The 23,868-nt window shown below is 40.1% G+C and overlaps 1 protein-coding gene across 3 annotated transcripts in view; it reads right to left on the reverse strand.

The window, feature by feature from the left end:
* lpar1 (lysophosphatidic acid receptor 1) overlaps positions 1-23,868 on the reverse strand; it is a 54,823-nt gene that overhangs the window by 28,376 nt on the left and 2,579 nt on the right. Inside the window, exon 1 of one of the 3 annotated variants that reach the window (XM_070552240.1) lies at positions 5,246-5,264. The exons of 1 other annotated variant lie outside the window; for it this stretch is intronic. The gene's annotated coding sequence lies outside the window, so the exon portion shown is untranslated. Of the gene's footprint in view, positions 1-4,070; positions 4,389-5,245; positions 5,265-23,868 lie in introns of those variants that run through there. One more of the 3 variants, XM_015976483.3, reaches the window with a different exon arrangement.

Below are 23,868 nucleotides of genomic sequence, written 5' to 3' on the forward strand. Positions count from 1 at the left end.
GAGATGTAAGCAAAAGAGGTCATTAGGACTGATCCTGCTATCATTTTGCTTTTCTTCATTTCTTTTTATCTGTCTCTTCTTATCATCCCAAGCTCTCCCTCCATGCCCTCTTTTCATGATCCTCCACAGTGGCTGCTCTTATTTGCTCTAATTAAAACCCCCCAAAATGCTTATTTCTTTAGAAAATCTAATTTTTTATTCTGCAGATTGAGACAAAAAGAACATATTCAAAGTTAACCCTGCTTTTACTGATAAACAGGGTTGACACCGTCCTATACTTATTAAAAATAATCTGATAGGTCATAAATGTCCAGTTTTTAAAGGTAACGTTTCTATTTCAAGTCAGCTAAAATCTTACCACTGCACAAAAGATTAAACAAGAATGTGATAATTCAGACACCTTAGCTTGGAAAATAAATCCAAAGTATGGAGAATGTAACTGAAACAGCCTTAAGGTCGCGAGCCTAATCTATCCACGGGGGGCCAAATGGTCCTCCACCACATCAAAGACCCCCTGGAGTCCTAAACTCACGGGTGGTAGAAAACAGTGGTGTCGCTCTTTTTAACACACACCAACTGAATGCTTTAAAAGATAAAACTCAGTAGATTAGATCTAGGAGGAAAATCAGAAATCCAATAAATGTAACTTTGATGATGAGAAAAAATGCATCATGCTTCCATCTGGATGTGGTGGTTTGGGTAAACTTAGATGAACTGAAATGTTAGCACATTTGTAAAACCGAGTTTCAAAGAGTTTCAAGGTAAAAGAACAAAAACACTAATATGTTATAAAACTCGGTAGAAAAGGTCAGAGACAGAAGGTGCTTCTATGAGGCATTTACATGATCATTCCCTTTTGTACAAACATCACCAGAAAGAAAGAAAACCATTCCAGAACCCCCTAGTATGAGAAGACTCACTTGACTTCCAAATTGAAAACATAGCCAGTGGTATGTTGTGGGAATGCATGACTGAGCACAATGTATCGCTGAAAAAAGACAGCTAAGGTTTCTGAGGAAACAGATGAGATCCTGCCTTATCATCAGGATATGTGAGCCTATAGGATCCTTCATTGGACGAACAAACGCAATAAGTAAATCACTGTTTTCTTTTCAGATACTGCTGTAAAAACATAACATCAGTAGGTACATCTTCATCTTGAGGCTCCATCACCATGAATTAGTTCATCTACTAGGATCTTTAAGATTTTGAGGAGTCATAGCTTCATTCAAACTAGTTTATGTTAGAGTTAGATTTTGAACATCTGTACAATAAATGTACATTAGAGAAGAAAAAATGATGTTTCGGAACAGCAAACAGAGATCTTGAACGTGCAAAACAGTAACAAAGATAGAAGAATCAACCGATGTTGGCATCCCTTTTGTCACTTATGTGCAAAAAGAGGTTTCCCCTTTTCTGACTGCAGATCCCAATGCAGCGTTAAACTGATGTGATGGGATGTCCGCAGCCAGAGCAGCAAACAAGCTCATTATCCCTCACCCTAACCTTATCCTCTTGTTTAACCTTCCCCTCACCCCTATCCTAACCTTAACCATCTTGCTAGCGAACACGTTAGTGATGCGTCAGTCGCTCTAAAAGCCGGCTCTATGAAGTGAACGGCGGGAGCCGCCTCGTCATTGGTCGGGTTTGGACCGAGCCAACGTGGGGGGGGGAGGTTCAACTACCAAGGTGGAGGTTAAAAGTAGAGGGTATTTGTAACCTCCCCCTCGCCAGATGGTATGTTCTAACGTTCCCCTTGGGTGGCAAATACGAAAATTCACAGTCAGAATGCATGGGAAACAAACTCTTGATCACAGTGAGAGTAACGTTTCAGGTAGCAAGAGGGTTAAGGTTAGGATGAGGATGAGGGGAAGGTTATAAATAGCAAAACGTTAAGGTTTAGGTGCGGTTAAATTAGCTGGTTCGGTGCTGCATCAGCCGATTTCCCATCGAGTCAGTTTAACGCTGCATTGGGATCTGCAGTCAGAGAAGGGAAAAACCCCTTTTCGCACATAAGTGATGAAAAAGGGCACTTTTGGCGTCAGGGGTCTGACGCGGAGGGTGGCTGACCAAGCGTTTGTTTTTGACGCGCTGGGAGTGAGAATGTGTTGCTTTAAAGAGTGAACCAAAAGGTTGCACAGACTCTCACTGCTTTTGCAACTCTTGGGGCACAAATTGTGAGCAACCTTTATGAAGGAGTGCCTACAACCTCTCCAAACATTTGCAAGGATTCTAAATATTTTTGCAGCATTTACAGTTCCTTGCCATTATGTTTCTGGAATTTTGAGCATATTCAAAATAATAATATTTATTAGAATAGTAATAAATTGCAAGACATGTACTATCTCAAATTCTTATCTTTTGCTTTTCATATTAATCACAAATGAGAAACGGCTTTGGGAGGAATTGGTAATACAACTGAGAATAAATTGAAAGGTTTTTGGAGACAAAATATAACAGGAATACAACTTTGTGAGCACATTTTTTCCAATCATTTAAATTGACCCCAGCATCATATCTCAAAAGTGTACCAGTTCTGTGATTCTAGATCAAATATGCACTTTTTTATTTTTTAATTATTTATTTATTTATTTATTTATTTATTTTTACTATTTTGTGTTTCCAACTATTTGCCTAAAGTCACAGCTCAGTGAGATTCTTACATAGAAGACCTCACTATCGGCGCCGAGTGTTGTAGGGTGGAATCATCGAGATAAAGTAGTAAAAAGAGGGACACATTGTCTTGTCTTAACAAGTGCAGCCATTTTTGGAAATATTGTGCACAGTTGGGATGTGTAGTTGAAATTCACACCTATGTACCCAATGATAATTTAGTTTTCTTTATGCATGAAGTCACTAATTATAGATAAACATGTAAAAAAAATCTGCATTTGAACACACAGCTGCAAAGATAGGAAGTACAAGAATCAAAACAAATCAGCATCTAGAAAGAGTGTCCCATTTGGGTGGAAAATACAAGTTGATGTAACTTCAGTTGGTGAGTGCTGGTTCTGAGGTCTGTCAGAATGGGTTGGTTGATCCAGTTAGCTTATCATTGTCCACACTGGTAGCTGTTTGCATGGGCAAGTACAGCATGTATAAAACATACTTTAATGTATAAGACCACTGTATGACAAAATCAACTAATCCTCTTGGGTTGTAATTGAAATGCATGTTTCATCGCTTTATGTGTGACTGAAAAGGACCTAAATGGCAACATGGGGAGATTAAAGTTAAACCGTTATCTCAGCTCAGACTCTAGTAGAAACCATCGGGTAAACTTTGCAGTTGAAATTCATATGGATCAAATCCATCATCTTGAAATAACAGTAAATAGTTTTTTTGTGCATTAAACAAACAAAACTATTACTGAAACTGCTGAGTTTGAGGGCTCAGAGTGATTGTGCAGAAGCTACAGCATCAAAGAGGCTTGAACACCACAGGGAAGGTTTGAGGACTTCTGGTTATTGTGTTTTAGTTACGTTTTAGCCTTTCTCCGAGCATTACTGAGCAACTATGCTTTTTGGAGGGGAGGTCAGATTTACAAAAGAATAAAATGAAACTAGGTCTATAAATACAATGCCAAATCTCTAAGTGCAGAAAATGAAGATAGATATCCGCTTTCCTCCCACTCCCAGACACATAAAGCTCGCTTTCTTATTTCCCCTCTTCCCTCTCTTCCCTCCTTAAGTGTACTCCCTCACAGAAGTGTTGTTTCACTCCCATAGTTTGATAAAGAGCCCAGTTCTGGCGCAACAAGTCTCTCATTCCCATTCCGCAGCCTCCATCTGAGGTGCACACTAACCGCGCGCATCCAGCAGAAATAACGGTGCGCCCTGGAGCTCCGGGCATCTGCTGGTGCCAGAGGATTTATCGGAAACACACGCTGCCTTGCCACGTCTACGTGGCAGGTATACTTTGATCATCTACATCTGCTCACATTATGCAAGCATGCGTGCAACAAAGTGGGAAAATATCAAATGTTCCCCACAAACAACTCCCACGGTCTCTAAACCTCCCATATCAGAGAGAATAAGGATTATTGGGGAAAATAAGAAGTAAATACTCACAGTGTTCCTATGACAGAAACAGATCGGTGGTTTAGTCCCTGAATGGTCCCTGGATGTCCAACTCGAGGTGGGTTCTCAGTGCTTTAAACCGCGCGTAACTCCTGTGTCAAAGACGCAGGATAACCAGGTCCAACAGAGCGCCAGGTAACCGATTCATTTTATGTCAAAACTGAAAAAGTTCCGGATGCACGCAAACGTCGCACCTCTCAAACGTGTCGCGCTTTTTTCCACCTTATAAAACCGTTTGGTGGTTTTCTCCAGACGCAGGAGCGCTGATGCTTTCCCCTCCGTCTCCGTGCCTCTCTGCGCTGGCGCGTCTCTCTCCTTCCCACACTGCCTTCAGAACTGACACACACTCACGCGCGCGCGTGCACACACACACATGCAAGCGCTACGTACAGGACGGGACCATTGTCTGCATTTGACGGCACGCACGATTCCACAAATGCTTTTTAGTATTTTTAAATCTAAAACCAGGGGGGCGTGGTTGGATAATGTGCGACATTTTGGGTTGCGAATAAAATAATCACATAGGTGAAGACAGGTGAGGCTTTAGGCAACAAGTGCCTAAATCCTCCATCTGGCTCTTTAACTTATCATGGCACGAAAATGAGAAGAAGAAAGAGATAAGACGTAAACGTCCAACATTTCTGAGAGTTGTTCCTTCTCCTTCAGTGACTATTTGGAAACACATGTTTTCAGTAACTTGTTACACGAGAGAGATAGGAGAGAACGGGGTGGAGTAAAAAAGAAAAAGTAAGCTGAGTGTGGCATATTTAAATCACCTAAATGTTCCAAATGAAGTCCTATCCCATGCTATCTCCAGCTGTCTCCGGGCAATTTGGTGGGGTACACCCTGGACATGTTGCCAGTATACATGTCCTTGTTTTGGTAAATCCCTTCAATGAGTGGGTCAAAAGCCAATTAAATTATCAGATTGCTTTAAATAAATGACAACAATGGCCTTGAAAACATGTGATTTGTTGATAGAATGCTTAACTGTAGGACCACAAAATGTTTAACCAATAGCTATTACTAATGGTTAGTTAACATGAACTAACAGGTAGTTATGATGAACTGAATGTTAGATGAAGCTAACTGTCAAAGGCTAGATAATGATGGACTAATGATTAAGTTATGTATACGTTAATGTTGATGGATGGATTTCCTCCTACCTGTCTGAGAATTTCGTCTCTGTGGCCATCTTCAAATTTCAGTCCTCCTCCTTTGCCATGGTGTCCCACAAGGTTCTGTACTGGAGCCACTGTTCCTCCTTTATCTGATGCCTCTTCAGCACATCCTGAGCGATTTGAAATACATCTCCTACCTACTTTATGCAGATGATGTCCAACTGTACATCTCCTTTAAGCCCCATGAGATGTCTAAGCTGCAGCTGTTACACACCTGCTTAAACTGTATCAAAACCTGGATGGCTGGGAACTTTCTACATCTGAATGAAGATAAGACTAAGATTCACATTGCCCAAGTAGTCTACATGTGTTTTGTAGCTGTGGAGAAGGCGTTCAACCACGTCCCTCAAGGGGCCTTGTGTGGGGTACTCTGAGAGTATGGGCTGCCAGGCCCTTTGATATGGGCTGTTATGCCGCTTACACATTAGCTTTGGTACGGTCAGATACGGAACTTGAATTTGATTTCACACAAGGGTCAGAAATGCTTTTTCAGATCCGAGGCAACTCTTTTTTTTTTCCAGACCACCTCCCCAGTGGTCCAACTGAGACAGACGTGACACTAAAGACTGATTTGCCAGCTGAAATTATGCCTACCGCCTCTGATTGACGAGTAGAATCAGCCAGTGGGGAGTACCTGCATGCGCAATTTATTTTCATGCTGGATGCTAAACATCTCTGTCTCTAGCACGGAGCTCCCGCTCAGTGGGAACGGGAAAAGAGAGAGAGAGAGAGAGCTGTGCGTGTGAGTGTGGTCCTGTCTTTGGGGCATCGGAGCTCTTGCCCCAGCTAACCGGCAGACAGATGCTCAGTGGGAGGAGAAAGCAGTGTGTGTGTGTGTGTGTGTGTGTGTGTGTGTGTGTGTGTGTGTGTGTGTGTGTGTGTAGATGGTCCACAGCAGTGGAGAACAGAGTTTTATGAGGAGGACACACACAGCAAATTAATAAAATAATGTGGTTCAGAGTCTCCAAAAGCAACACAACTCACCTGTCTTTGTTTATCTTACTATAGAGGACACGATGGACTTTTCAATTTATTTTAAACGTCACCCATGGGCTTGGGGATTTCTGCATTCCTGATGCCTCTGGAAATATATGTGAACACTATATTGCCCGTTCAAGACCGAACTGATGCAATCCTCCTCTGACTATACCGACGCAAATGTGTAAGTGGCATTAGGTTGTTGTATGACTGGTGTCAGAGCTTGCTCCACATTGCTGGCAGTAAGTCACGCTCGTTTCCGGTGAGAGTTGGACACCAAGGCTGCCCTTTGTCACCGATTCTGTCCATAACTTTTATGGACAGGATTTCTAGGCACAGCCAAGGTGTGGAGGGGATCCATCTAGGTGGCCTGAGCAGGTCTCAGCTTTTTTGCAGATGATGTGGTCCTGTTGGCTTCATCAGACAGTAATCTGCAGCTTTGCTGGAGCAGTTTGCAGTCGAGTGTGAAGCGTCTGGGATGAAAATCATCTCTTCTAAATCCACTACCATGGTCTTGAATCGTAAAAGGGTAGAAAGTCTTCTCCAGGTAAGGGACAGAGATCCTGCCTTTCGATTTACTGGTCAATTTATGTTCCTACACTCACCTATGGTCACGAGCTTTGGGTAGTGACCGGAAGAGTGACGTTGCAGATACAAACGGCTGAAATTAGTTTTCTCCAAAGGGTGGCTGGACTTTTCATTATGGATAGAGTGAGAAGCTTGGTCATCCAGGAGGAACTTGGAGTAGGCCCGCTGCTCCTCCATGTCGAGAAGAGCCAGTTGAGGTGGCTTGAGCATCTGGTCAGATCGCCTCCTGGATGCCTCCCTGGTGAGGCTTTCTGTGCACATCCAGCTGGGAAGAGACGCAAGGGAAGACCCAGGACATGCTGGAGGGACTATGTCTCTCAGCTGGCCAGGGAACGTCTTGGGATTTAAAAGACAAAAAACATATACACAAAGAATAAGTTTCTGGGGAAACAACAATGTAAATGTTACTAAATAACTTAAACAGCTTTTACTCATGTGAATGAGTTATATTCACAATCTACAGCCTTTAAAGTTAAAGGTGAAACGTTCAGGCCAGAAGTTAAAATGATCACTTCAGCTTGATCTGCTCCTAAAAATCACAACATGTCAACAAATGACAGAAGAAATAAGACAAATTCACTTTTCATCATATTTGAAGATCCAAATGAGAGCATTTCATTATGCATAGTCACTTGTAGCAAGCTGAAATACAGCCAAGGTTAGGGGAGGAATGAAAGGAACCACAGAGGTCCCAGTGATGAGGGGAGATCTGTTTGCTTTGAGCGATTCGACAAATACTTTCATGACCACTAGGCTGCATTTGTGCTGAAGTTTTTACAGAAGCTCGTCTATTTCGCACAACTCTAATAAACCAAATTTAAACCATGGTGTCCCACAATGGAAAGCAAACGTCTGCTGGTGTGCCACAGAAGAAGCCCACCCACTGTACAAGGGTAGACTCAGGGTAAGACTCCTGCAGGCTGATGCAGCTCGCATAAAACATGTTTTTATTAATTTACTGGAATTAGACTGAAGAGTACTCTCGTTTGGGTATGTAAAACTAAAGAAACAAATTATCATTTGTGAACATTGTGTACATTTTGTTATTGCAGCTTAGTTACAGTTTGGTCTATTATAGTTGAGTAGATGTGTGAAAATAGGATGTTACTGTGTGTCCTCCACTGTTGGCTGTGATTGATGCAATACAAATAGTGTCACATTGAGGAGCAGGAGGTTAGGACCCAAGATGCAGACCCAGGATGACACGAGGCAGGAATGTTAAATAAAGAAGAATCCTTTATTTTGGATGACAAAATAAAAATCCAAAAGGGGCAGGAGGCAAAAACCCAGTAACAAAAATGAAGCAGGGATAAATCCAAAAGCTCACTTTATGAGCAAAGTAAGACCAAGAGGGAGAGACAAAAAAACAACACTGACATAAACAATGGACTGATAAGACACAGAGACAAGACAGGGCTTAAATACACTGGGGCATAATGGGAGGCAGATGAGCTGCAGGTGTGTGGAGTGTGGGGGGAGGACCAGGTGAAAGCAATGACTAATCAGGGAAGAAACTAGCATGACCTAAGAGTGAACCTAAAAACAGAAAAGCAACCATATAACTAAAATTATAAAGGGAAGGAGAACTACAAAAACCGGTGGGACAAAACATATTAAAGAGACTAATAAAAATGAAAAGCTGAAACTATAAACACTGCAGAGGGGTGACTGGAGAAGACTGAAGGAACGCAGGAGACACATAAATGAGATGCAGACAAAGGACACATGAGGGCGCTATGAAACACAAAAGGAGAACCTGGAGTGGGAACTGGAGGGGCTGGGGAACAAAGGGACACAGAACATGACAAATAGCTTTTATCTAAGATGGCTATAGCTACAACAGATACCAACTGTTACCAATATTTTGATAGTTTATCACTTAACTGTCATAATCCCAGTAAGACTTAAAAGTCTTTAATTTATCTGGGTTTTTCTTCAAATAGTGAACAACTCAGTTCAATTAGGCTGTAATAAAAACTGCAAACCTTTAAAATGACTGGGATATTCTTGTCTTCATAGATCTATGAATGCTAGAGCCTGAGTGTGGAACGTATAAAAAACTTACATATTGTTTAGAAGGAAGCCATTTTTTCTTTCAATTTTCATTTGACCAAATTATGATTATGAAGATGATATAACAAAAATTATGTTTGTACAAAAATGAATGCCATTCTATTTATTTCACAATTTTTATATATCAATCTTTTTATTCAGTTATTTATTCTAAAAAGAGAAATCGGCTATGTTTTTACATCTTCACAAATTTCAAAATGCAAGCACTTTTAAGGTGATTTTTCAGGATTTTTCAGCATCTCATACTGATGACATTTTAAACGTGCACTGACAGAACAAATTAGCTCAGAAAGAGTTGACATGCGTCATGAAATAAACATAGTTGTTATTGTCAGTTCCAGTTTTATTCACAAGAATTTTCAAATCCCTGAAAATAACAAATACAAATTCAATCATTTTGAAACATTTCAAGTACCAGTAACAGAAACTGAACAAGGTCACATTCAAGCACGTATAATGACTGGATTTTTCAGCACCTTATAGAAAAGATGATTTATGCAGAAATTGTGCATAAATGCTTAAGATCATAATTTTACCTCCTCCCCATAAAACCCCATTCTTGCTCCATCTAGAACCCTAAGTGTATAGTTGTTACGTTAAAATAAAACTTTGGTTCTTTTCTTGAATTATTTTCTAAATACACAAGATGCTAGTTTTTAAAAAAGTGCCTCAAGCTTGTTTAAGCCATGATGAGTCATGTTTAATTAAGTGGTTATGCTGCTGTTTAATGCCGTTTCAGGTCATTTTGACCCAAAGGCAACTGACGGATTGAATGTTCCCAAACAATGTTTTTTTTTTCCAAGAAATAACCAAACAGTTAGTGGAAATTTTAATGGGAAAAATCAAAACAAGTCAAAAAGAAAAATAACAGTATCTTCTTTGTATAGTCAGACTTGGGCTAACAGGATGAAAATCTATTGACTGATTTTCCCGTCAACCTCTTTCACCAATATGTGTTTGCAAAAAGAAAATGACAGAAAAAAATACAGAGCCGTTTGTGGAAAGTACTAACTCCAGGAACAGACAGACATGAGTCACAGGTCCTTCCAGAAGAAAATCATTAATATCGTGTCTGATTTAAAAACGACTGAAACCTCTTTGCTCCAAACCATTAACCCCAAGCAGCTGACCTCAGGGGTGCAATCTCTTTGGAGGTGTATGCAGACAGATAACAGCCCCTCCACTCCCACCAGACGTGCTTCTCTGTTATTAATTGTATAATTTGTAGATACACAAACATGCAAGTATACACCTGTTAATAAACTTAGGAAATGCAGACTTAAAATAATTTTTGCATCATCACTTTGGTGTTCACTCAAGCGGCGCCCCTATGTGTAACATACATTACATACCCATTCTTTTCGCCACTGGCTGACCCCTTGCCCAGGACACCCACATACACCCAGGTGGGCGTCACTGTAGCAGTCTTTCCTCTACAGGAGTTTCAGGAAACGTCTGGGAAATACGATGGCTTAGTCGTCTCAGCAGCTATGTCTTCATTTAAATTCAGCCCTTTCAGGACTTCTCGAAGACATCTGCATTGGCAGTGGGTGATGTCACTGACCAGCACCAAAACGTGTCCACGGAAATTAACAACATTACAAGTTTTATGATTTAGCTTTGTAAAATCTTTATTTAAACTTTTATTAACTTGATATTTTAGGATTTTTGCAGCTCACCTTGGTGTGATTCCCACCAGCCCAAAAAACGTATGTTTGGCTCCTTCCAGAGCTTGTTTTACACAAGTCTACCTCTGACACTAACTCCTTTTCAAACATGTCTGAGCTAAACTCTTTATCTGTTTTCGTGAAAACCATCACTTGTTAAACATCTGACAATGTTTAGACATGGCCTTTAAAAAACAGTCAGACATTTAGTAGATAGCCTTCTTCACACTGGAAGCATCAGCGGCGTGGAACGGAGACAGAATGTCTCCGCTGTAGAATCCATTATTCAATTCAATTCAATTCAAGTTTATTTATATAGCGCCAAATCACGACAAGAGTCGTTTCAATTATATTATATCATATTCTACAGGGTTGATTCAAACCGGCACGGAGCGCCGCTACACATAGGATCGGGTTCTGTTTTTGCCACTAGCCGCTTCCGAGACATGTCAATTAATGCAGTTAACATAGGGCTAGACAGGAAATCAAACACAGTTACAGTGTAAAACATCCAGTGCTTTTCAAAATAAAAGACTATTGCAGCGATGCCTTTTCACATCTATGTAGATTACATTTATATGTGTGACTTATCAGCTTATTTACTCCCAGCATCTTTTGAGAAGTACAACAGTGTGTTTTTCATGGCTTTAACCCATCAGTGGTGTTGAGGGTCTGACCTCATGAGGAAATTACGATGCAGTGATTTTCTCCAAAATGACTGTGCTTAAATTGCTCTGAAAAGCAAATAATCACATCAGCGCCAAGAAACTTCATTTCCCATGATGCTTTGCACACGGAAGCATTGGGATGATGTCACCGCCTAATACCAGAAACACGTTCTGCGCATGTGCGGGAGGCGGGAGCTTGGACAGCTTTCCCGCGACTTCAAAGACTATAAATCATGAACGGAACAAAGAAAACTCCGTTCTTTTGCCCAGGATACCTGGCGGTAAGGACACGCTTGTCGAACGCTCCGACTCCCTTGAGCACGCGGAAGCTCTAAGTGCCCAAGTTGAGCCCACGGAACTGCTGGAAACTAAACTGCAAGCCCATCAGATCTGCTCGTTTCTGCTCCCCTCCAGCTGATGTTTGAGGACACAGAACTGCGGAGGAAAGCAACAACTCCATCCAGCTCTCAGAGACGCTGTAAGTTGTCAAACTCAGCACAAAACAAACTTCGTTCTCTTTGTGTCCAGCCCGTGGAGAAACACTCACGGAGAACGCCAAACAACGGAGAAAGCATCAAACCGACGGACGACGCCGAAAGCTGCGGAGAAACACGGAGAACCATCAAATCAAACAGTGAGGGACGCTTCACTGTTCTGGTGATCAGAAACTCATCTCCTTCTCTCTCCTTCTTCTCCCGTTTCCTCTATAGTCCAGAATAAGCAATAAAACCGCGCTATTGCTCAAAAGTAGCTTCGTGTTTTCCTCTTTCGCTCCCAATACGTCCGTCGGGTCATTTTGAAAGAATAAACTGCTTATTTATCATTGTTTGAATATCTTTAAACGTTTCCTACTATGGCCAAGTGGTGAAACTAAAAGATATTAACTTGTGATTAATCTTTTGTGTTGTTTCATGATCCTTTGAAATGTTTTGAGTGATTTAAGGTTAAGTTACTTATGATTCTAAGTGCCTTGGAAGTTAAAGTGCAACTTGCCACCCACACTTTAGCCAGACAAAGGGGTCAGCCATCTTGTATACAGGCTCCATTTTAGAAACACACACACACATACATACACACAAAACACCTTGAACATTATTTTGAATATACATCCTTTTATTATATCACATGGTTATTATTCATTTATGCCACTGTTTATTCATTTGACAAATTGTTAATTAAACGTTATAAAATTCAGATTTTCGTCTCCAGTAGCTTTGTTGTGTCGAAGAGAAGTCTCTGCTCCGAGGATTCTACGAACTTCAAGAAAGACTGATAAGAGTTTTGGATTCAATTTTTCCCCGGTTAAAGGGGAATGGTGCCCCGTATATCTAAGAATATCTTAATTAATTAATAAATCAGTAAATATTCCCATATTTACAGAATTTATTGAAGAATCCAAAAGTAAGTTAAAGCTTACGAATTGTTCGCTCCTAATAACCCCAACAGTGGAGAGGAACAATATTAAATATGGCATCAAACAGTGATATCAAACATGATCTCATTCTTCTTTTTGGTTTAATGGTGAATGGCATAAACAAACCGTGACCTTTGCAGTCTTGAGGGATTTTGTGATCTCCCAAGTCTAGTGAGGAGGACAGCAGAGAAGCCACTCTGTGGCTGAGACTCTCCCAGTGTGGACTGCCACACAGCAAAGCACGTGAGTCAACCATTCTGCTGCTGTTCCACGCCACTGATGCCTCCAGTGTGAAGGAAGTCAGAATGTAAGATTTTCAAGCAACAAGATATGAAAAGTGACATTCAGAAGAACATAGATAAAGTAGGAGCACGATAGCAAAGAGAGCTGAGTTCATAAAGGAAAAGCACCGATGTTAGGTGTGGTGACGTACGGGAAACAGTGGTGGTGGTGGGGTGGGGGTGCATAAACAGCCTGGGGGAGTGAGTTTAATGACATCATAGCAAATACTATACTAAACAAACTGTTTAGTAAAAAGTGTGAAAATCTGGGTTATTGTTTTTCTACAGTTGTTTAGACATGAAACGCTCTTGAAAGAAAGTCCAGAGGAACAACCAGCCAATGTCATCATCAACTCTGATGTGGTTTATGACCTCATGCTCCATTTCAAATGAAGGTTTATTGAGCAACACATGCTCTGGAGCACTTTATTGTTCTTCATTGTTTTGGTACCAAGCAACAGAATAAATGATTTACAGCTGTGTTTTTTTGGGTGGAGACTTTATCCTTAGCCAATCAGTAGAAAAATAACTTATACAATAAATAGATCAGTTTTACAAGATCTGATTACTTGAATGCACCTTTTTTCACCTTTTATTTTGTTTCTTTGCCGTCACTCAGATTATCATCGTCCAGTAAATAAAGCATGGCAGTAACATTGTTTGTGCGTGTCCCTGTCAGCTTGCATCTCTCGCTCATCTCCATTAGTGTCAGGGGAGAGAAGATCTATGAAATGGAGATGACAGATTAGCCAGGCTAGCTTCCTATTCTCTCAGATTGGGATGTACCATTTTTTCTACTGATGAAATGTTCTTTTTCCCAAACCCACATGGTGCAGTCATAGACTCAAATGTTTATGTTTAGTGTCTCGTTAATTTCAATCGGATTTTAAAAAGTGTTTTAGGGAAGTGATGAATGCTAAAATTGTTGAGTTTGACTGAAAAACTGACTGCAGAAGCTTACCAAAACAACGCCACAGCTAAAGTGTGTTGTAATCAAAGCTAAAGGTAGACCAACAAAATTTAGATTGTGAGATCTTTTTTTGGTGACAACTTTTTGGGGGTGGTGTGTGTCAGAAAGATAAAGAATCTAGAATTTGTTTTCCATTGCTCCTTCATAGTGGATACCACATTTCTACTTTCTTTAACAAATTATACATCACTGTTTAGCTTATTTGAGACTTCTATGATTGTTGGTATAATATAATTTAAGATTGTTTGGACCTATAGGAAATGTTTGTAGATGCCTTAAAATGCTTGATGTTTTGTAATTTTGAAAAGGGCTACAACAAGACATTTCATTCAGTTAATCTTTCTTTCAAACAAGTCACAAGAAGGGTAGCAGTAGCTCAGGAGGTAGAGCGGGTTGTCCAGTAACCGGAAGGTTTGCTCCTGGCTCCTGTCAGAGAATTTTGCTGTTGTGTCCTTGGGCAAGATGCTTAACCTGACTTACCTGCTCATGATGGTCAGGGGGACTGATTACACCAGTGGTCAGCATCTGTGGCTGCATTGTAGCTCATCTTTACCAGCGTGTAAATGGGTGAATGACTGACTGTGTTGTAAAGCACCTTGGGAAGTTGCAGAACCCTAAGAAGGCAAATTCAGGCCTTTTACCATTTTACTGTGTTTTTCAGCTTTTAGTGGTTTCAAGTTTATGCTAAGACTTCAAAACTGTAAGCTCTTTATTTGGTTATTAAGATTAAAATTCACTTCTTTTACTGAAAGACTTACAGGTGAGACAAAAAAAATACAATATGATGCCAAAGTCTATTTATTTCAGTAATTTTACTTTGACTGAGATACCATCTAAAGGCTCAGGAACCCTTTGCTGATTAGAGTGTGACACTTTGAGTCACAAATATTGAACCGTTTCACAATATTCTAATTGTCTGATATTTTGAATGTGGGGTTTCATCATGTGTAAGCCACAATCATCACAGTTATGAATAAAGGCTTGAAATGTCTGGCTTTGGGTGCTTTGAGTCTGTCTCATATATTAGTTTCACCTTTAAGTTGAATTAATGATATAAATGAAATTTGCACAATTTTTTTTTATTTCACCTACAGGTGCAGTTGGGAGGGATATCCCATTCCCCAGTTTCTGTTCAGATTCGTGTTCATGTTAATTGCTCCCACCTGCCTCTCGTTACCCCAATCACTTAAGTGCCCAGCTCTTCATGTATTTAAACCCTGTCCCGTGTTTTTTGTTGGTTCATTGCTTTACATTTCAGTTTATTTCAGTCATTCTGTGTCTTCAGGTCAACTTTTTAAAAGACTTAAATCTTCCTCACCTGTGAGTGGATCCTTACCTCAGCAGATGTGGCAGAGGAACTGGAAAACTCAAATGATGAAACAGAGCAGGGTGACAGTATTTATAGTATCAGCTTGTTACTTTGGATTTGACTTTCTTTCTGTTCTGAAGAATGGACGAGTAGTTTTTCTTTCACCAAACAGAAAAAATAATAATAATTCTGCCCAAAATACATTTGCATAAATACAAATTTGCATGAATATTTACATGGATATTAAATTCTGTCATGTATTAAAAAATCTTGGAATGTACCATGTATGTAGAGTGATTTCACTAAATATTAGCATCATTTCTACCAATTCTGAGTCTGAAACTAGTCACAATCAGTCCCATCTCTGTGAGATTTAATGATTTTAGCTGCCGCTAGATACAATTCGGTCTTTAAAACCGCTAAGATGCTAATCATCCTTTTACAACTGGTACGTTTGTATTTGTGAACACCGTCACCTTTAAATCAGATTGTGGCCTGGACGCTACAATGCTAACATAGCCTCCATGGGAGCAGTGCAGCATGGAAAAGCCATTAGAGCTGACAGAACGTTCTTTTATTAGGAGAACTCGGCTCAGGCCCACATCAGGAATCAATTAGCTTCCACTGCCTTCCTCTGAAAGCAGATGCTGCTCTCCCCCCTCCTCCTCCCAACAGTCCCCTGCCACCTTCTTCTGCACCCCCACCTCTTCTATTTTTCCCTCATCGATGTCCCTCCTGTATGCCGGACTTTACCTCTCTGACATTTTTTCCATTCTCTTTTTTTGTGTGTTTTTTGCCCTCATACTGCTGGCACTTCACTTTTTTTTTAACAAACACTCCTTTTCCTTCCCGTCTCCCCCTCCACATGTTTTCACTCTATTCTCCCCCACCCTTTTCCTGCCAGCTCACCTTACTCAGTCAGTTTCCCCTAATTTTGACAAATTTTTGAAAATATAGAGCAAATGCCTTCCTCTTGTAGCTGATTTTTAGGTCTATTTAGATTGGATGGCTTCTACTTTTATTTGTATTATTTTTTTATATTTAAATCCATTCCAACTAATTTCTTCATTCCATAAATTAAAGTTTGCTTAAGCAAGTTAGTCCAGTTTCTATTATCTTTCTAAGATTTGTGAGAACAAAGCTACAAAAAGTCAAACCAACAATTCAAATGACAACAGTTTATCAAATACAAACAAACGTGTAAATCAAACCATTACTGGGAGTAGAATGCTTATTTTGAGTTGTAATAAAGGGAAATGTTCAACACATGTCTTACAGAATACAAGCTTAAATCCCAATCAAGTTTTGTTAGCTCAGTCCCTTCAGTCAGGTTTGGATCTTTCTTGATAATGCTGCATTTTCCAGAATCTACTGAATATTTGGAGGGTGATAAAGTGGTGGAAAAACTGTAAACAGATGCCTTAGGTCACTTAATGCAGATGTCACATGCATCCCTGATTTATTTATGACTGTGCAGTTGTGATTCAGTGCATCAGCATTTGAGCTCACTGTAGAATAGCTTGAGTGAGTTCAGAAAAAGAAAGATAAACTGCAGCCAGATGTAGAACAAAGCTGTAAATCATGGGGAAAGGTGAAATTGCCAGTAGTTTCACAGCGATTAGACACTGAAGCGTACATTATCATGTCCAGATCTTCTCTACTTGGCAGGAAACTGATTCAACTGCTTTCACATTAAAATATTCTTTCTGCTAGCTAAAGTGTCAAAAATGGGCCAGGACAATAATAATACTGCACTTTAGCCTCAAACAAAGCGGCAAATAACGAGTCACACCCATGCATTTGTGGTTTATTCTTTAAAAGCACCGGATCGATAAAATTGTTGTTTCTAACAGTACATATAAAACTATCTTTTGAGGATTGGTTACTCAACTAAATATTCTCCACGAGTGTGTTCCCTCTTAGAAATCATTCTCCTAACTCAGTGAAGTTATAATCCACCCTCAGCCAGAAGGATGTGTGACAAGAAGTGTTCTTGACCGGAAAAATGTGGAATGCCCCTTTCTGGTTGGGAATGAGTTTCCGAGAAAAGGAGTATGGTGGTGTCTTGTTCTTGACTAATGGTAGAATGGACCAACAGATGGGGGCTTCATCCTCAGTAGGGAGGGTGTAGTGCTGGTCTGCTGAGGTGAGGAGGGGGGAGATTGAGATACAAGCAGCCAATCTGACCTTCCTCCATAGACGGGCCAGTGAAAAGGTGACTCATACGGCTATCGCTATTCACCTGAGACTTCTGAACTTTAAACTTTATCTTCTTTTAGTTTGAGGCCATCTCAAGTCATTTGCTTTCACCAAAAATATTTCAGTATTCAAGCAGAATTTGTACTAAAAAAAACAATAATTTACCTTTTTTTCATAGAAACTACAGGTGAAACTCCAAAATTAGAATTTGGTGCAATGTTTTTTCAGTAATTCAGCTAAGACTGTGAGACCATCTAAAGGCTCAGGAACACTTCGCAGGTGTTCTGGATTCATTAGCTGATTAGAGTGTGACACTTTGGGTCTAGAATATTTAACCTTTTCACAATATTCTAATTGTCTGAGATTTTGAATGTCGGGTTGTCATTAACTGTAGGACCGAATTATCATTATTACAACAAAAAAAGGCTTGAAACATCTGGCTGTACATGTGATGAGTCTATCTCATGTATTACTTTCACCTTTTAAGTTGAATTACTGACATAAATTAACAATATTCAATTTTTTTTAACTGTTCACTACTTGGCAACGTTGGCTCAGGGGTTAGGGGGTGTTTGCTGCTTCGAACCCAGGCTTTCCTGCTGGTGGTGGATGGAGGGTTCGGTGGTGCCTATGTGCTGTAGCCTCGCCTCCGCCAGTGTGCAAAATGCTGTAGCTGTGACTGCAGTGTAGCTCATCACCATCAGGGTGTGAATGAGTGCATAAATGAAAGGATTAATGACTGATTAGTGTAAAGTGCGTTGGAGTCCTCTGATCCAGAAAAGTGATATCAAGGTCAGTTAAGATTTACTACAGACATTTAGATTTGATTTCGTCTTCATGAATATTGCTTAAAGCAACAAAACCTCTCAAAGTAAAGAAGCTTGAATCAAAGTTGAAACATTTGAGTATTACTGTATCATCCATCCTTCTTCCGTGTATCTTTGTTGTGGAGGCAGCAGCCATAAGCGGAGAGGCGAACTATAATAGTGTCAACGGAAATTCTATTACAGGAAAAATCTACTTTTAGTGAGAGCAGGCGTTCGTAAGCATTTGATCCACTGATCATTCACGTGAAGATTTGATGTTCAAGTTTCAGGTAAAACCAGATCAGACGTTTTATTTAATTCAAACCAAGTTTGCGCCATGAAATCACAGGTTTTAAATTGGAACATTTAAAATCCTCACCCACAGGCATGAATGTGGTCAGTTTTCAGAAGCACTGACTGCTACACACACGCACATTCTGAACATGCTGGTGGTTAAAGGCCATGTGGCGAGGCACCATGTTCTCCGTGGCTTGGTTGTGGTAACCCTCTCGTTCTGTAGGCTCTACTGTAACCCATTCTGTCATTTTTTTGTCAATTTTTTTTCTCCTGCCTCTTCATTTACCTTTTAAACTATCTTTCTTTCCATGGCACCATGTCATCTTTGCACAATTTCCTGTGTCATTAGTAGAAATCTAGTAAACTAATAGTTCTAGCCTTTATCTGTTACTCTGACAAAACTTTTTTTACTTGCATCGATTAAATACTCTTCCTTAAACTGAGTGCTCCAGCTCTCTTTTTTTTACACCTTTGTTTGTTATAATTGTGATGATTCTGGCTTACAGCTCATGAATGCTCCAAATTCTAAATCTCAGACAATTAGAACGTCGTGAAAAGGTTCAGTGCTCAAAGTGTCACACTCTAATCAGCAAATGAATCCAGAACGCCTGCAAAGGGTTCCTGGGCCTTTAGATGGTTTCTATGTCTAAGTTGAATTGCTGAAATAAATGGACTTTTCCATCATATTCTATTATTTTTAGTTTCAGCTGTATAAAACACATCTTTTCATGTATGTCAATAGGAAGTGTGTTTTTCCTGTATCAATCTCTGTCAAAGTTCCTTTTGAATGTTTTGGATGGTTTTAAACTTTTACATTTCGCCAAGATTCTGATGGAAGCTGCACATTTTTTGAAAACACAATTTCTCAGTTTTACAGGTAAAATAATAGAGAAAATGTACAATTTCTATCATACAAACCATGACGCTTCATCCACTCTAAAACTGCTTTGTTTAAGATTTGTCTGTTGTTATTGTGACCAAACATTTGGTCAAGCCTGGTTACGTTAGCAACAAAGTTTGAGTTCACCCGGCATAGAATAGAATAGAATAGAATAGAATAGAACTTTCTTCTCATGCCTGCACTGTTTTTTTTTTTTCCTTTGGGTACTCTGGTTTCCTCCAACAGGGCGAAAACCTGCATGTCACTTTTATTGGGGGTGCAGAAGATCTGTCAAGGGATCTGTGTGTTGATGATGATGTCACACTACGGCAACACCACTTGGACAAACTACATTCTACCCCATTTTTAACCAGTTAAGAGCAAAAATCAACCTAGAGAATGGCTCTCAAAATTGTTGATGTGAATTTTTAAAACACATTTATATGATCAACTTTCCAGCTGTTTGTGCAAGTTTTGCACTATATTATTTTGTATACTTCCTTTAGTTTCATGTTGTATACTTGCTATGTGTTCATGACATTTATTAAAATGGCATCACATTTAATAAGAATTGCCCAGAACTTATTTCTCCATGGGTAATTCAGACAACAGACAATCTTATGTACTGATGGTGAACAGTTTGGAATAATTACTTGCACCAAATATCAGTTCCAAAGGTAATGATGTTCTTCTTTGTAAAAGTATGTTGCCTATGAAGAAGAGTGGCAACTCGTGAAAACCACAACCGGAGCAGATCTGGCTATTTAGGCACGTCACGTGCTAAAGTAACTCTCTCAATTCATCTGGACAAACCAAAGTCTTCAAAGTCTATCAACATGACTTCTGCAATTTGTTCTGACCAACCAAAATCTTCATCATGTAGTGTGATGTCACCCGCAGACATCTTTAAGATTACAAAATTAACTTTGGAATGGATTTTTGGAAACTAAACTGCCACTGACTGTAAGCCTATTTGGCTCAATAAACACGGAGGGTTTATATCTCCTGCTCTGGCTGCAGTGTCATTACTGAGCTGCCTGTGAATGTTTTGGGATGCCCACAGCAGCTCTGAATACTAAAGTTTTAACACAGCAACCAACAACAAATTTGTTAAAATAACTATTTAAACTGTTGAACATTTCTTATTACTACTCCAGCTTCACTGGCTGCCAGTCAACTTCAGGGTTCATTTCAAGATCCTGGTTCTGGTCTATAAGGCCTTACATGGACAAGCACCATCTTACATTGGTGATCTTCTTAGTCCCTACACCCCCAGCAGGTCCCTGAGGTCCAGTGACCAAAGCCTACTGGTTGTGCAGCACCAGGCTAAAGACCAAAGGTGACAGATCATTTGCTGCTGTGGCCCCCAGACTCTGGAACTCTCTCCCCCTGAGCCTGAGATCAGTGGACTCAGTGGTCTCCTTTAAGGCCCTGTCCACACGTAGCCGGGTATCTGCCAAAACGTAGATATTCATCTACGTTTTGGCCTGTCATCCACACGAAAACGGAGTTTTTTCACACGAAAACGGATCTTTTTAAAAACTCCGGCCAAAGTGAAGATCTGCGTTTTCTCCGTTTTGGGTGTCTGCGTGTGGACAGACAAAACCGGAGTTTTAAGGTCCGCAACGTCACTTTTTGCGACCAAAACATGCTGACATCACATGTGCGACCTGTGTTTACACTAGCCGACAGCTTGGATGCCCTCAGAGCTGCGCTTGCATTATCAATTGTCCAAGCGCTTTTTGCTTGTTTGTTTTTGCAAGCGGAATTACTGCTCCTTGCGGAAGACCACAGACGAAGGACGAGGTGGGGGAAGTACTGCCGCCTACAGGTCAGGCATGTCCTTAACAACGTATTTATCCGGGTATGTGTGGACAGTTTTTTTTTTTAAATGAGGTGGTGTGGATGCAAGTTTTTGGAGGGGCGGATATTCGTTTTTTTTTTTAAACCCGGCTACGTGTGGACTAGGCCTAAAAAGCAGCTGAAAACTCACCTGTTCAAGCTGGCTTTTGTGTGACCTTCATCACCACCCTCTCCTTCTTGTGCTCTTTATCTCTTCCACCTTTGCCGGGATCCACTGAAAATATTGTTGCAAATTCCAGAAGTCAAGCTGTCTGAGAAGAAACACGTTCCCTGACTGTCAGTACATTTATTTGTAACATGCTTTACAATAATCAGCTTGTTTCAGGGTTGTAGTCAGTAACATCCAATCATACTGGTTCAGGTTTTCAGTCACACACCAGTCCACGCTGCCACTAATGTAGGCGTAGCAATAAAAACAACCTTCTGCCTGCTTATCCCACAGCAGACACAGAGATTTAGCTTTTTATAACTACACAAGATATGTATATATATTTATAAATCTGATTCAGCTGCATGGTTACAAAAATAAAATCACATAGGGCTTGACTGGAAACACCCTGTTTGTTTTATGGTAAATTCAATGAAAGACTTGCATTTTTCTCCTGGTACAGTACTCTTTCATCCCCTCTTTACTTAATTCCAGCCCATCCAAACTTCTCTTGGTCTGTAAATGTCTGTTCATCCTCCACCTGTACATTTCCTCCTACTGTGTGTGTTAGTAAGCCCCCCTCAAATTTTCTTTGCTGTGGCTGTGCAGACATATCAGTGTTCTACTTGCAGTATGGTTTGTGTGTGATGTAGAGGGAAGCTGCAGACTGCAGAGAGACTCTATAGTTACAGCTTTGATGTTTCAGAAACCACAGGGCTTCTAACCAGCACACACACGTACACACACACGTACACACACACGTACACACACACGTACACACACACACACACACACACACACACACACACACACACACACACACACACACACACACACACACAAACACACACACACAGGTCCTTTGTGTGTGTGTTTGTGTATGTGTGTGTGTGTGTGTAGGAACCCTAAAATGAGTCAGCATGACAGGGATGTGACAGACGGAGAAGAGGCAGATGCTGAAGAAAAGTGATGAAAGATAAAAAAGGAAGAAAAAAGGAGGGAGGAAATGGAGGAGGAGGGGAGAGGAAATGATCTCGGCGCAAAGAGGTAAAAGAACCCTTTTGTCTCTTTACACAAAGTCACATTTCAGCTCCTTCTTTAAGCTCAGTCTTGTAGTTTGCCACTTATTCCCAGACTATATTTGCATCAGCTTATGGGTGATTATCACCATATAAGCCAACATATGAGCTTAACACTTGAAGATAAGGAATTTGAGAAAAGATGGAATATTAATGGGATGCAAATGATATGTGAAACAAGATAAACCATAAGATTATCTTATGAATTGAATGTTTCTTATTAGGAGGTATGAAATGTATACTGAGAAAACATTAAAATTCCAGTCTATTCCTGCACTAAAGGTGTGAGGCAGGATATGGAGACCAAGAATGTTTCTAACATCCCCTAATAGGAGTACCTTCTTTAAACCAATCAATTTGCTTTTTAAAAGTGGTTAAAATCATTTAATGGATTCAGGAATGAGTTGGAGGCATTAAAACACTCAGATATCAGTTTTATCACACTGAGTTGAAAAATGAATGAAAAACGTGTTTGATTAATGATGACCAGACATTTCAATCTGCACAACTTAATGAGTCTGCTACTAGCTTGGTGTCAGATATTAAGTTGTCTGGCAAAAAGCTTCAAAGGGTTGGGGCAGCAGAAACAGGGGTCCCTATGTAACGGTGTTATGGCTGAACATCAGTTTGTATATTCAAGGGTCGTTCACTTTTGCATGTACAGAAAAGCCATGGGACACTTTCATATTTATACACAAGACAACAGTGTAGTTCACTTGCACGCACACACACACACACACACACACACACACACACACACACACACACACACACACACACACACACACACAGGAGGTCCAGTGCTGTTGCATCAAAGTGGGGGCATTTAGCTCTCTGCTTCAATAGGAGGTCAGCTGGGTCAGATCACCCACTGTCAAGGTGTCACTCAGTCATATGTGTATGCTCCTGATTTCAATTTCTTCCATTTCTGAGTCGAGTACAAAAAACAGTTTTTGACCACCAGTTTCTTTGCATTTTTGGTTCATGGTTCATGTTACCTTTTAAGTCTAAAATAAATTACTGGTTAGTGTGAAAGTTATATTTCAACCCCTAAATGGACTTAATCTGTTATTATATTCCCCAGAGTTGGACTAGTGGGGGAAAAAAAAAAACATTTTATACCCAGCCTGGTCATTCTCTGCTGTAATTCTTTAGCTTTAACTTAGCATAAACAATGTAAGTAAGTGGTAACGGCTATCATTTGGTGTGAAAAAGTCATATAAATTACACAATAATGACCCTGCTTTTCTTGGTCACCTCAATAATGATTTTGACTGCAAATGAAAATAATAAGTAATACAGAAGCCCATTTAGACTGCCGTAAGCCACCGCGGCAAGGCGCAAGGTTATGACACAATGATAGCTGTTACCATTTACTTACATTGCTT

The sequence above is a fragment of the Nothobranchius furzeri genome, chromosome 6 (assembly GCF_043380555.1).
Source record: "Nothobranchius furzeri strain GRZ-AD chromosome 6, NfurGRZ-RIMD1, whole genome shotgun sequence".
NCBI classification, from domain to species: Eukaryota; Metazoa; Chordata; class Actinopteri; order Cyprinodontiformes; family Nothobranchiidae; genus Nothobranchius; species Nothobranchius furzeri.